At 34.1% G+C, this 10,592-nt stretch overlaps 1 pseudogene; it reads right to left on the bottom strand.

Annotated features, from left to right (window-relative positions):
* Positions 1-1,105: 1,105 nt before the first annotated feature.
* LOC101570220 lies at positions 1,106-1,724 on the bottom strand (annotated as a pseudogene).
* Positions 1,725-10,592: the final 8,868 nt, after the last annotated feature.

Genomic DNA, 10,592 nt, shown 5'->3' with positions numbered 1-10,592 from the left:
TTAACATAATGAACTTCTTTTTACTTCTTAACATTCTTCTTGAGTTGATCTCTGTGTGATATTAATATAGAGGTTCCAACTCTCTTTAAGTTAGAACTTGCATGCAACATCTTTTTTAATTATCTTATATTCTTTTTTTGTGTTATAACATATAACAATTCACTTGTGAGCAACATGCCAGTTTTTATTTTTTAATTTTTAAAATAGTTTTCTAGAATAAAAACAAGAGCAAGAAAAACAAAAGCACAGAAACAAGGAAACATATAACAATGCATACATTCCAGATTTTCAAAACTAGAATAGCTGATTAACAGTGATTGATATAGTATATAATTTTATCATCAAATCTGTTGCTGAGATTAACAGATATAGTTATGACTCAATATTACCACGTTTTCAAGAAATCTTAAATTTTTTTCTCTTATTTTCTTTTATTACCTTTTAAAACAATTTACTTTAAAGAGAGTATATTATTAATTGATATGGCATTAGAAATGGTACACAGTGCTTCCCTGCTAAGCACAGGGGCTTGAGTTCAATCCCTGGTTCTACCAAAAAAATAAATAAATAAAAAATGAGAGAGAGAGAGAGAGAGAGAGAGAGAGAGAGAGAGAGAGAGAGAGAAATGGTACACATTTAGAAGACCAAAATGAGAAGTATTTAAATCATGTTTTTAGCATTACACATTGCTGTCCTAAATGTAAAAAGTGCTGTTTAATTTCATCTGTGTTTATTTCCAGTCAATAGCCAAGCAATGTTTTCTCTCTGATACAACACCCTCGTCTTTTCTCTAAGGCTGTTCTTGGGAGCAGTTTCAGGAGTGAGGGAGTTAACTTTCTGCCTCCCTCTTAATGTGCTAATGGTTGGGTCTAAAAAAATATGCAATTCTTAAAAAAGTACCATTTCTGATTTCTTTTATTATCTGTAAACTTTGGAAACTAATCACATGAAAAATACAAAATTAGCAAATGTCTTGACATCTGTATATAAAACATAGATTACCTCTAATTTCAAACTCTCACTTATTAGTGTACTACTCAATCTTAAAAACAGAAATGAAAGAGCAAAAGCAAAAACGGTTCCAAAGATAATGTTATACCATTCTTTAAAAAAAGAATGTTTCTTTTAACTTTACACCCACCCCATACCCTAATTCAAACCACATCAGGTAATTATCTTGGTCATAGACATTTCCAAGATGAGATTCTATAGTTCATTCCCATAGGTTCTGGTTATCAGAAAACCCATGCTTTCCTTTACTGAGTTTGGTCTAGCTGATGTTGGTGTATCCCTTCCAGTATTCTTCATCCTCATCTTTGCTTCTGCAGGCATTTCCTCTGGTTCACTGTCTTCACCTTCATTAATAGCTGCTGCTACTGAAAGGGTTTTTGGAGCAAGAGTTGGAACAGTTTCTTTAGGCTTACTTGATCCAAGTTGGGTGAATATAGCTGATGCTTTCTTTGTTGTCCGACTACCTACGGCAAATCCAACCTTGGAGATCTTTGTAGGCTTTGTTGGGAGGTCTACAGCTCCTTCAGCTGATCACTTCTCAGTGCTGTGACTGGAACTTTGCCCTCTACTACTGGAAGAATCAGCCTTGCTTTCAAAGGATTTTCTGCTTATTCTTCAGGTCCTCTGGCTGCTCCAGCTCACTTTGACTTTTCAGGATTCTCTTCTCCCACCTTTTTTCTGGCCACAGACACATTCCAGTTTTTAAAATTCATCCTGATATTTCCCTTTAATTGAATTTTTTATTTCATTTATATTTAGTCTTATTGCCTGGATGTGTATTTTATTTTTTATTTATTTATTTATTTTTTTCCGGAACCGGGGATTGAACTCAGATCTTTGCGCTTGCCAGGCAAGTGCTTATTCTACTGAGCCACCTCCCCAGCCCCTGGATGTGTATTTTAGATCTATCAAATTAATATGTTTTTATTTTTCATTTCTATTCTTTCTTTTACTCTTCCTTCTTGTTTATTTTTGGTTTATAAAATCTTTATTACTGTGCTTCTCCATTTCTTATGACCATTTTCAGTGATTATCCTAGACTTTAATACATATATATATATATATATATATATAACTCATTTTAATTTTGCATGTTCTGATATTTGTATCATTTCTATACAATGCGAGGAGGGACTTAAGAAAACTTGGTTTCTATCTTCTGTCACATTTTTTCCTGAAATCATTACTCTGTGCACTCCACTCAGTATTTACCCATATGAATAGTTTCTTGTTGCTCCTCACTTTTACTTGAAATTTCGTGAAATTATCAAGGAAAATTTTTTTCATATTTATATAACTAGGGGTGTGGTACTTGAAATGCCATTATCATGATTTTGAATATTTAATACAGTTAAGAAATGGTAATGTCATATAAAACTTAGAATGCAAATTCCTACCACAGTGTTTACATGTGTGACCCATATTCTCTCTCTGAATAAAAAATAGCTGAGAGAATTCCTGGGATCTTCAGGGTTCTGTCACATGTGGACACCTGGGTTCACCAGGAAGCCTCAGCTCCTGTGTGACATACTGACATACATACCATATATATAGTATGGGTGCCATATCCCAATATGGGGAGGTAGCAGTTCTTCTAGAGAGAAAAAGTATCAATTTATACTTGTTTGAAAAGTATTTTTCAAAGATCTTTGCACTGTGCATAGGAATCCCCTAGGTCATGTTTATTTTATTTCAGACCTCCAAAGGCATCCTGCCATAGACTTTTGATTTCCACTCTTTCTCATAGAATTTATATTACTCCTTAAGTGTTCTTTTATAACATGTCTTTTCTTCTGTAGATAACTTAAAGAATTTCCTCTTATTAAAGAATTTTTCTCAGTTTTGCTGAAATGCGTATGAGTAACTTTTCCCTTGCTCACATTTACAGCAGAAGATGAATCACTGGCTAGATTTTTTTCTGTTACTTTAGTATTAAATACCTGGTTATTATCTCTGAAATGTTTACTTTTACCATATGTCATCTCTTGTTTTCTAGACTCACTTAACCTGGTTGATTACTTAATTCAAGTCTAGAAGGAAATGCATGTTTGTCTACTATCTTATGTGTCTTTTTTACATTTTAAAGTCATATAAGTACATATTAATAAAGAAAATATAAAAAGTGCCCTTTTTTCTTCTATTACTGGCAAGCCCAAGGTCCTGAGATCAATTTCTGGTACCAAAGAAATGCATAATTTCATAACAAAATAGCTACAATATAACAATAGTTAATACACTGTGTATTATAATCTTAAAAACATGGCCAAAATGTTGCTTAGAGTATAAGTTATAAACAAAATATGATTTTTTTCCATGTAGACATTTTATTTCTTTCAAGATGTAGTTTCTTTGTAGATATTTTCCATTCATCTCTTTTCCAATTCATTTATCATCTATTTATTTATATAAATCTTTTAGACTCATTGATTTGTTAACCTACAATATGTAATTATCTACCATAGAATTTCCATCTGATTTTATTCAGTTATTTCAGTTCTTTATTGTATTTGTCCTCTTTCAATTTTTTTATTAATTAGATATTGTGAAGTCTGTCACCTATCACTACAGTATCTGAGTCTCTGTGGCTCTTTCTTTTCTGTATTTCTTTTCCTTCTGCCTTTTTATATAGGGCAATATTTTTTTAGTTGAAGCTGGATATTGTCCATAAAATTTTAGAGTTTGACATGATCACTGTATCAACCAGAGTTTTTGCATGAACTCAGGTATTTTGAGTACAGGCAGATGACTTTAAACCAATGAAAAGTTGAAATACCTTTGGTGTAGGATTCAGTGTTTTGAAAGATTTCTCTGTTTGTTTTTCTTCTACTCTACAATTCTGACTCTTAATAGATCAACTATGAATGTGTCACACTTAGTGGGACCCCATCTCTTTGGTGAGCCCTTGATTCCAATTCTTATCAGTATGTGTCTCTAAACTGAAATAAGAAAAACAAAAGAAAATTTATTTTCAGCTTCTTTTCTTTTTAGCTACAGTTTTCTGTGATATTTCTGTCTTTTGATCCTGTACCACTGTCCAACTGTTAGGTGAGTTAAAGAAGAAAACAACCCAGAATATTGGGATGATATTATAATTCCCTTTCTTCCAAAATCTTGATGCCATGTAAGTTTTGGGTAATTTGATAGCTCTTTTATACTTCATGTACATTTTTAAATTTTATTTTTGTATATTATTCATTTACTCAAGGAAACATTAATAGAGTATATAAGTCAGCTTGGAGAGTCAAAAATAGAAATCGTATGGGTGGTCACTATTCTTCGGTTCTTTTGATTTTTCTGTTGCTTTTGCTGGTTTCTTCATCATTAATTTCCATTATTCTCTTTGGGACCTTTTCTTTACTGAATGCTTAGTGGTGGAGGTATATATGTATTTATTTATTTTAACTTTGTCTATTTGGTACAGGGTGTCACTATGCAGCTCAGATTAGTAGTGATCCTGTTATCTCATCCTCCTCGATGCTGTAATTACAACCCTGCACCACCACATCCGGTCTTTTGCCCAGCTCATTGTGTCTGGGGCAGGGCCAGCGTGACATGTGGTACTTGGGATTCAACCCAGTCCTTGTGTTTGTATAAGTAGGCGCTTAGACCACTGAGCTATCTCCTTGACCATGTAAGTATATATTTAAACACTGTATTATTCACCTCCCACACACTTTGATATATTTGTTTTTCTTTTTTTATGTATTTGGCACAGGGTCTACAGGGTTCACATGGTCTCACTACTTTAGATCAGACTTATACTGATTCTCTTGCTTTTAGCCTCTCAAGGGGGACTCAGATCAACAATTTCTGACATTGCCAGTGAAGTAGAAGACCCAATACTATTATGGGCTACTGGACTCTTTTAGACTATTTTGCTGAGTTTACACACCTATAATATTCAAATAGCAGAAGTAAAAGAAGGGGATACAGATGAATGTCCATTTTGTATCTGTGTATTCAAAATGGTTAGGATAGATATATAGTTACATTATCTTAATGAATAGAGGGATTTGTTCTAATAGTGTTTGTAAATAGGATATCAAGTCTGCATCTTGTACAGCAATTCACCACTAGGAAGAATGTATACAATGTATTAATTATTGAAACTGTCCTACCAATTTGGTTTGAAACTGTCTCATTGCTATTTCTTTCTCAATAAAATTATGGAAAAAAAGAAATAACACTTGAAATAAAAAAAGAAATCCTGAATTAATAGCATCTGAAGTAAAGAATCAAATGCAGAAACACATGAAGGAAGCCCGATCAGAAAAAAATCTCTATAGTAAAAGAATTAATTACTGCCTCTAAAGAAGAAACTGATAAAAAAAATAGAGGAGATTAGAAAAATGATGGATTCCTTGAATAAGCAATACAGGAAAGAAATAGATCGCATGATGCAGAGCCAAAGAGATATAGACAAACTCAAAATCTCAATCACAAGCTTGCAAAACCATTTGAGTGAAAGTGAAGATAGAGTTTCAGATCTTGAAGATGCCATCACAGCTAGTGAAAAGGTAATAAAAGATCTCTTAAAAACAACTGGGACACAGGAATAAGTAATTCATTACTTGCAAAATGATGCAAAGATGAACAATGTGAGACTAATAGGCATCAATGAGAAAGAAGGAGTCAATACAAATGATATAAAGAGGATATGTGCAGAAGTAATAGCAGAAAACTTCCCAGATATGGGGAAAAAATCTGATATTCAGGTAACCGAAGCATACAGAATGCCAAATAACTTCAATCCAATTAAAAACACACTGAGACATATAATAGTCAAGATCCCAGAAATTCAGCACAAGAATAATATACTGAAAGCCGCTAGAGAAAAGAAACAAAACACATTCAAAGGAAAACCCATCAGAATTATGGCCGACTTCTCTTCACAAGCCATGAAGGCAAGAAGAGCATGGAGCAGAGTACTTCAAGTGCTCTATGAAAACAAATTACATCTCAGACTACTACACCCTGCAAAACTCTCTGCCAAGTTTTGTGGAGACATGAAATACTTTCATGACAAAGAACAACTAAAGAATTTCATGATGACAAAGCCAATCCTATACAGACTACTGAAAGATGTTCTAGAGAGGGACTAAAATGATCAGAACTCCATGAACAAGAACAGAAGGAACTCACTAAATAGGTCAAACAATTAAACAAAGATGAAAAATGAGTAAACAACAGCAGGTTAATAACATGTCAAGCATAAGTCAATACATCTCAATTATAAGATCAAAGTAAATGGACTCAATTCACCAATAAAAAAATAGACTGGCACAATGGATTGGAAAACAAAATCCAACAACATGCTGTATCCAAGAAAAACACTTAACTCATAAAGAAATTCAAAGTCAAAGGATGGAAAACAGTACTACATAACCCAGCACCTCACAAAAAAGGAGGGGTCGCAATCCTGTTCTCAGACAGTCTCAACTTCAAACCAAGAATGAGGAAACAAAATAAAGAAGGCCATTATATGCTGATTAGGGGAAAAATTCAAGATGAAGATGTAATACTCTTAAATTTGTATGCAATAAACATGGGAACACCCAACTATATAAGATAAATCATAATGAAAAACCCAATTCCCAGTATAACTATATTAAGGGAGACCTTAACACCCCCTTATCCCAAAAAGTAGGTTAAGCAGACAAAAAATTAGCAAAGAAGTAGCAGAACTGAACCAAAGCTTGGAAGAAATGGACTTAGTGGACATAGAGAGTGTTCTACTCAACTAGAGCTGAATACACATTTTTTTCAGCTGCACATGGGTCATTTTCTAAAATAGACCACATACTAGTCCATAGGTCATGCTTAAGTATATGTAAGAAAACAGAAATTATCCCATGCATATTACCTGACCATAATGCAATGAAACTGGAAATAAACAAAAAATGGAACCAGAAAACCCCCCTAAATACATGAAAATTAAACAATACCCTACTCAGCAATCAATGGGTCACAGATAAAATTAAACAAAAAATTCAACAATATCTACAATTCAATGAAAATTCAAGCAGAACTTATTGGAATTTATTGTATGCAATGAAAGCAGTTCTCAGAGTGAAATTAATAGCTGTGAACTCACACATTAGGAAAACAGAATGGGAACAAATAAACACCTTAATGCTGCACCTCCAACGTGTAGAAAAGGAAGAGCAAACCAAACACGAGCTCAAAGATGGAAAGAAATCATAAAGATTAGAGTAGAAATTAATTCAATTGAGATGAAGAAAGCAGTTCAAAGAAGTGACGAGTCAAAAAGCTGGTTCTTTGAAAGTTTAAATATAATTGATAAGCCTATAGCTAACCTCATCAAAAAGAGTAAAGAAAAAATTCATATAAAAGCAATAAGGAATGAAAAGGGTGTAATTACCACAGACCCAGTGGAAATTTAGAAGATTATCAGTAGCTACTTTGAGAATCTTTACTCTCACAGGATAGAACACACAAGAAATGGACAGATTCCTGGAAATATACAAATTACCAAAACTGAATCAAGAAGATATAACAACTCTCAATAACCAAATAATAGCCAATGAAATATGAAATGTAATGAAAAACCTACTGAGAAAGAAGAGTCCAGGTCCTGATGTATCTGCAGCTGAATTCTATAAAAAATTTGCAAAAGATATAATCCCTATATTCCTCAAACTCTAGAATGAAACTGAAAATGGAGCAATCCTCCCAAATTCATTCCTGGAGTCAAGTATTATACTCGTACCAAAACCAGGAAAAGACATACGTAAAAAAGACAACTACAGGCCAATCACCCTCATGAATTCAGATGCAAAAATCCTCAATGAAATCCTAGCACATAGAATACAGCAAATCATCAAGAAGATCGTAAACCATGACCATGTCAGATTCATACCAGGGATGCAAGGATGGTTCAATATTTGCATAATCTATAAGTGTTATACACTATAACAATAAAGCAAAAACTAAAAACCACATGATCATCTCAATTGATGCAGAAAAGGCTTTTGACAAAGTTCAACACTCATTCATGTTCAAAGTCCTACAGAAAATTGGAATAGATGGCCTCTATTTCAATCTGATAACAGCCATTCATGACAACTCAATGGCTAATATAATTTTAAATGGGGAAAAACTGAAATCCTTTACTCTCAGATCTGGTACAAGAGAATGATTTCCTCTATTACCACTCCTATTGAAATTATACTACAAATCTACTGTGATAAAATCAGCATGGTATTGGCAACAAAATAAACTTGATGAATGGAATAGATTAAAAGATGCAGAGCCCTCTATGAACATACTCAGTCACCTTATCTTTGACAAAGTGGCCAAACATGCTCACTAGAAGAAAGCCTCTTTAACAAATAGTTGTGGAAAAATGGGTCTTTACCTGCCAAAAACTAAAACTTGACCCAGGTCTATAGCTATGCACCTAGCTAAAGTAAAAAAAAAGATTAAATATCTGAACATTAAAACAGAAACACTAAATCTCCTGGAAGAGAAAGTAGGAGGAACTCTTGAAGACATAGGGTTAAGCAAAGAGTTCATGAACAAAAATCAAATCACACCGGTAATAGCAGAAAGAATTAACAACTGGGACCAACTCTTATTGAGAAGTTTTTGCATGTCAAAAGAAATTACCAACAAAGTGAAGAGAACCCCAAAAATTGGAATAATTCTTGACAAATAAGCACTCAGACAGGTGTCTGCTCTCTAGAATCTATAAAGAACTAAAAAACATTAGGTCCCCAAAATTTGAAGATCCTATACAGAAATGGGCATCTGAGATGAGCACACACTTCTCAGAGGACAAAATTAAAGAAGCGAATAAATATGTGAAAAAATGCTCTACATCACTAGCCATCTGTGAAATGCAAGTTAAAAGAACACTGAGATATCATCTCACTCCAGAAAGAATGGCTATCATAAAGAAATCAACCAACAACAAATGATGAAGAGTGTGCAGGGAAAAGGGAATACTCCTCCACTGCTGGTGGGAAGATAGACTGGTGCAACCATTATGGAAACCAGTGTGGAGAATCCTTAAAAAGCTAGGGCTGGAAATCCCATTCAAATCAGCTATTCTCCTGCTGGGAATTTTCCTGGAGGAACTGAAAACTTCATATCATAATTATATATGTGTACCTATATTTATAGCAGCACAAATCTTGGAAACAACCAAAATGCCCATTACCTGAGGAATGCTTGAAAAATATGTGTTATTTTTGTACAGTGGGGTATTACTCAGCTACAAAGAATGATAAACTGGAAGCCTTCATATTTAAGTGGATGTCACTTGAAGATATACTCATAGGTGAAATAAACCAGACACACATGTGTAAATATTATATAGTCTCCCTAGTAGAAGAACTCAAAAGAGGAAATAAAAATAGAAAGGTATAGCACAATTAAAAGGAAAGTGAGAACTTGAGGAGTAGACAATGAAGAGAGAGCAAGGAAATAAGTTAGGAAACATGACAGAAGCAAAACCATCATTTATATGTAGAAGATGAGTGGGGCAATGATCCTGTGAATCTTCAGTAGGTTTTTGAGACTAACAGTTAATTGGAAGGGTTCTCACCTGACTAACTATATATGATGATACCTGTGAACTAAGCAACTGCACCGAACACAGCAATGTGTAATAGTAGGGTCATGCTTGGAGTGCCTGTCATTATGGTCTTCTGAATACATGCTGCTTGCCATGACACTCCAGATGCTGCCGTGCTGTCTCTTGGGTAGATGTTTACTTAAAAAGGAAGGGGTGGAGAATGAAGGCAGGAGACAGGAAAAGAAATGTTGTTGGACTGTCCTGATACAATGTTGTATATGGTTAGATTTCTAAACTTCTTTGTAGAAATATGTACTTGTTTATTCCTACTTTTAAAATATATTTTAATTAAATTTTTTTCTTCATGTTTTGTAAGGATTTAAAATTTAACATCAATACTTGATGAAAAATACCCATTTCATGTCATGCCTAAAATGTTTGATATTCAGGCAGATTGTGAGGTTAAGCTCAATTGCCTAAGTTGTGGGGTAATAACAATCAGCTTCTCTTCTGGAGGGTTAAGAACTTAAGTGTGCAGACCAAAATTAGAGCAAATGGAGGGCTGTGAGGAGAGCCAACATTTTGGTCCTAGCCTTTCAAGGTCAGTGAGGACTCAGGACATAGGAGAACCTGTACTGTAACATCATGTAAGTCTTTTGTGTCCCAAGTTTTCTGATCAAGGAGATTATGGGGCCATAGAGGGAAGTGATTGATGATGTACAGTCTGCCTAAGGAGAGTCACATAGAGAGAAAGCATTCTCTCAGGCTTTCACAGAGAGCAAATTGATCAAGCAATGGCTGTGACTCATCCACATGGCTGACACTCACAAAAGATCTACAAAGTGTGGTACCGCGTTTCAGGATAAATCCTGAGGGTATTTAATTGACCTTATCAGGTACAAAAGCTACATTTCTTGTTATATAGGTCCTGCTTTATCTTGGTCTTAACCATACAGAAGAAAAGTAAAAAAAGAAGTACAAAAAATAAACCCATATAAATATTCTGAGTTGTAAAAAGCTCAAGTCAACAACTTCTGTCATT

Source organism: Octodon degus, unplaced genomic scaffold (assembly GCF_000260255.1).
Source record: "Octodon degus isolate 3935 unplaced genomic scaffold, OctDeg1.0 scaffold00024, whole genome shotgun sequence".
Classification (NCBI taxonomy): Eukaryota; Metazoa; Chordata; class Mammalia; order Rodentia; family Octodontidae; genus Octodon; species Octodon degus.
The sequence above is the reverse complement of the archived record's forward strand: the minus strand, read 5'-3'. Positions and strand labels throughout refer to the sequence as shown.